Source organism: Entelurus aequoreus, linkage group LG23 (assembly GCF_033978785.1).
Source record: "Entelurus aequoreus isolate RoL-2023_Sb linkage group LG23, RoL_Eaeq_v1.1, whole genome shotgun sequence".
Lineage (NCBI taxonomy): Eukaryota > Metazoa > Chordata > Actinopteri > Syngnathiformes > Syngnathidae > Entelurus > Entelurus aequoreus.
In genome coordinates this window covers 26,710,856-26,715,855 of record NC_084753.1, presented here as the reverse complement: position 1 = coordinate 26,715,855, position 5,000 = coordinate 26,710,856, and the positions used below count along the sequence as shown (strand labels likewise).

Sequence of the window (5,000 nt, the reverse complement as noted above, 5' to 3'; positions counted from 1 at the left end):
ATCGCGGAATGATAAAGTATGACACATAGAATGGATCTGCTTTCCCCGTTTAAATAAAAACAATTCATTTTAGTAGGCCTTTAAGATCGAAACCATAGCTGCCATTATGACGTTCAAATGACCGTAAGTCTTGAACTATACAAAGTGGTTGGAATCTGCGCTTTTGCATGACATACTAGTTACTATGGCAATCTAATTAGTTACTATGGTAATCTAATTAGTTACTATGGTAATGTAAGTCACAGCAGCTCAGACGAGGCACCAAGCAGTGTGGATGTGGGAGCGTTTCCACAGAGTGTTTCCAGAGCAGCTATATCAGATGTCAGATATATCAGATGTATCAGATTGTAGGTGGGGTATTTTCTAACCCTTCACGTTCATATTTTGCTGTGTTTTTGGCATTTTTGTTGATTGTAAAAAATGTCGATGGAGAGGGGGTGTGACGTTCATATGTTGTCAATATTCAGTGTTTTATCGTTCATAGTTAATATTGTAAATCCCATTTTCTTTATTTTCATTGACATTCTGGGTGTCTCAATCTGTAAAAAAAAATTTAATTCCATTCCGGTTTTTTAGGCGGTCTGTCATAACGTTTTTAGCATTCAATTAAACATTATTGTGAGGTTTTGTATTCGTGTTCCTAAAAATCAGATATACCGGCCCCCAGACACATTTTTTTTCCCTGAGTCAAAATAATGGCCCAGGCCTGCTACAGGTTGTATTTAGTAACGGGACTTTTTCTGACCTGTTTACTTCTGGTGAACAAAGTGGTGGTCAACCAAACCAATAGGGCTACCGTGCATTGTGCGAACTATCTGAGTATGCAAGGGGCCTGGATCTTAAAAGCAGAAATGAGCGACAAATGAAACTCTGCAATAGAATCTGGGTATTATCTTCGACCCAACTCTTTTGTTTTGAGTCACACATTAAGAGTGTTACTAAAACCGCCTTCTTTCATCTCCGTAATATCGCTAAAATTCGTCCCATCTTGTCCACTAGCGACGCTGAGATCATTATTCATGCGTTCGTTATGTCTCGTCTCGATTACTGTAACGTATTATTTTCGGGTCTCCCTATGTCTAGCATTAAAAGATTACAGTTGGTACAAAATGCGGCTGCTACACTTTTGACAAGAACAAGAACGTTGGATCATATTACGCCTATACTGTATAAACCGCATTTTTTGGAGTATAAATCGCTCCGGAGTATAAGTCGCACCGGCCGAAAATGCATAATAAAGAAGGAAATAAACATATATAAGTCGCACTGGAGTACAAGTCGCATTTTTTGGGGAAATTTATTTGATAAAACCCAACACCAAGAATAGACATTTTACCAAACAATCTGTCACTCCTAATCGCTAAATCCCATGAAATCTTATACGTCTAGTCTCTTACGTGAATGAGCTAAATAATATTATTTAATATTTTACCGTAATGTGTTAATAATTTCACACATAAGTCGCTCCTAAGTATAAGTCGCACCCAAACTATGAAAAAAACTGCGACTTATAGTCCGAAAAATACGGTACATACACTACCGTTCAAAAGTTTGGGGTCACATTGAAATGTCCTTATTTTTTAAGGAAAAGCACTGTACTTTTCAATGAAGATAACTTTAAACTAGTCTTAACTTTAAAGAAATACACTCTATACATTGCTAATGTGGTAAATGACTATTCTAGCTGCAAATGTCTGGTTTTTGGTGCAATATCTACATAGGTGTATAGAGGCCCATTTCCAGCAACTATCACTCCAGTGTTCTAATGGTACAATGTGTTTTCTCATTGGCTCAGAAGGCTAATTGATGATTAGAAAACCCTTGTGCAATCATGTTCACACATCTGAAAACAGTTTAGCTCGTTACAGAAGCTACAAAACTGACCTTCCTTTGAGCAGATTGAGTTTCTGGAGCATCACATTTGTGGGGTCAATTAAACGCTCAAAATGGCCAGAAAAAGAGAACTTTCATCTGAAACGCGACAGTCTATTCTTGTTCTTAGAAATGAAGGCTATTCCACAAAACTGTTTGGGTGACCCCAAACTTTTGAATGGTAGTGTATATCTACATATATACCTATATACCTCTATATATCTATATATACCTATACTTACACTGGCTCACCTGCACTGGCTTCCTTTGCATTTAAGATGTGACTTTAAGGTTTTACTACTTACGTATGAAATACTAAACGGTCTAGCTCCATCCTATCTTGCTGATTGTATTGTACCATATGTCCCGGTCAGAAATCTGTGTTCTAAGAACTACGGCTTATTAGTGATTCCGACAGCCCCCAAAAAAAGTATTCGGGCTATAGAGCGTTTTCTATTCGGGCTCCAGTACTATGGAATGCCCTCCCGATAACAGTTAGAGATGCTACCTCAGTAGAAGCATTTAAGTCCCATCTTAAAACTCATTTGTATACTCTAGCCTTTAAAAAGACCCCCTTTTTAGACCAGTTGATCTGCCGTTTCTTTTCTTTTCTCCTCTGCCCCCCTCTCCCTTGTGGAAGGGGGGCACAGGTCCGGTGGCCATGGATGAAGCACTGGCTGTCCAGAGTCGGGACCCGGGGTGGACCGCTCGCCTGTGCATCGGTTGGGGACATCTCTGCGCTGCTGACCCGTCTCCGCTCGGGATGGTCTTCTGCTGGCCCCACTATGGACTGGACTCTCACTATTATGTTAGATCCACTATGGACTGGACTTTCACAATATTATGCTAGACCCACTCGACGTCCATTGCATTCGGTCTCCCCTAGAGGGGAGAAGGGGGGTCACCCACATCTGCGGTCCTCTCCAAGGTTTCTCATAGTCATTCACATTGACATCCCACTGGGTTGTGAGTTTTTCCTTGCCCTTATGTGGGCTCTGAACCGAGGATGTCGTTGTGGCTTGTGCAGCCCTTTGAGACACTTGTGATTTAGGGCTATATAAATAAACATTGATTGATTGATTGAACTATATATGTAATTTTTAAAAAAATCCTGGAGTGATCTCCAGGATTATCGGTTGATCACATTCCCAGGCATGTTGAACTATCTGGTGCTAGAGACGTCATTCTACACGGCAAAACAGATGAAAACTTGGAAAAGCGTGGAGGTCTACAACTTCTTTGTTAATAGCTGGGTCAAGGAAATTGGTATGGAGACTCTCCCGGATAAATCATGCATAGTTTTTGCTCGAGTAAGGTTGCATTTCATGATTTAACTTCTCATCTTGAGGGTACGCGCCCTTGTAAATAAACTGTGAGTAGCACTCAATAGCTTTGATTTACTGGTTTTTCATTTTCCCATTATGTCAGCCACTCATAAAGATAATCAGAGACGCCGCTGAAAACCTGGCTGGTTGTGAAAGAAGACGGAGAAGTGCATAGCATGTTGTTGTTGCACACGTCGTTAAGAGTATACGTGGTTTTCCCTGTCTTTATCAAAATAAAACTACAGATCTCAACGTTGAGTATGTGCTAAAAGCTTAATTTATGATTGCTGTGTTTGGTAAAAGCTTAACGCATTTTCTTTCTTTTATTTAGACTCTCCAAGTTGGTTGTTTACGAGACACTTGTAGCGAAAATGTGTTTTAAGAACTCCGAAACAAGATGAAATACAAAAATATCAAAATAATACTTATATGGGAAATACTAAAGTATATCAAACAAACCTTTAACGAAGTGATCACTGCAAACTTGTGTGTTTCCCGTCGTTTGTACAATCTTGCGCTCTTTCGTCCTTCTTGATTGCCTCTCTAGGAACTCTGAAGAAACTTTGATCCTTTTCACTATTTGAACGGTTCCAACAGCCTAATACAAGGCGAGCATGGGGATTTTTTTCTTCGAGAAAGGCAAAATGCCGCCCAGATTGCTATGACAACAGACGCTTGCTTGACCACCCCTTCGAGCCTTGCATATTTAATGAGCCGGATGTGACGTCAGGTGAATACAACCTATATGTACCTCTATATGGACAAGTCTAGGGCTGTTGTCTATTTCAGTATTTATAAGAAATGTACAAAACCCAATACTAGTGAAGTTGGCACGTTGTGTAAATGGAAAATAAAAACAGATTACAATGATTTGCAAATCCTTTTCAACTTATATTCAATTGAATAGACTGCAAAGACAAAATACTTAACGTTCAAACTGGAAAACGTTATTTTTTTGCATATATTAGCTCATTTGGAATTTGATGCCTGCAAAATGTTTCAAAAAAGTGGCAAAAAAGACTGAGAAAGTTGAGGAATGCTCATCAAACACTTATTTGGAGCATCCCACAGGTCAACAGGCTAATTGGGAACAGGTGGGTGCCATGATTGGGTATAAAAGCAGCTTCCATGAAATGCTCAGTCATTCACAAACAAGGACGGGGCGAGGGTCACCACTTTGTGAACAAATGCGGGAGCAAAAAACAGTTTAAGAACAACATTTCTCAACCAGCTATTGCAAGGAATTTAGGGATTTCACTATCTACGGTCCGTAATATCATCAAAGATTCATATAATTTGGAGAAATCACTGCACGTAAGCGATGATATTACGGCCCTTTGATCCCTCAGGCGGTTCTGCATCAAAAAGCGACATCAGAGTGTAAAGGATATCACCACATGGGCTCGGGAACACTTCAGAAAACCCCTGTCAGTAACTACAGTCCGTCGCTACATCTGACGCCCCTGCTTATTTCAGCAAGACAATGCCAAGCCACGTCCAGACCTGTCTCCCATTGAAAATGTGTGGCGCATTATGAAGCGTCAAATACCACAACGGAGACCCCGGACTGTTGAACAACTTAAGCTGTACATCAAGCAAGAATGGGAAAGAATTCCACCTGAAAAGCTTCAAAAATTGGTCTCCTCAGTTCCCAAACGTTTACTGAGTGTTGTTAAAAGGAAAGGCCATGTAACACAGTGGTAAAAAATGCCCCCGTGCCAACTTGTTTGCAATGTGTTGCTGCCATTAAATTCTAAGGTAATTATTATTTGCAAAAAAAAAAAGTAGTTTCTGAGTTCGAAC

The 5,000-nt window shown here is 40.0% G+C and overlaps 1 protein-coding gene across 1 annotated transcript in view; it reads right to left on the bottom strand.

The window, feature by feature from the left end:
- LOC133641118 (protein eva-1 homolog C) overlaps positions 1 to 5,000 on the bottom strand; it is a 432,473-nt gene that overhangs the window by 200,523 nt on the left and 226,950 nt on the right. The window lies entirely within an intron of this gene.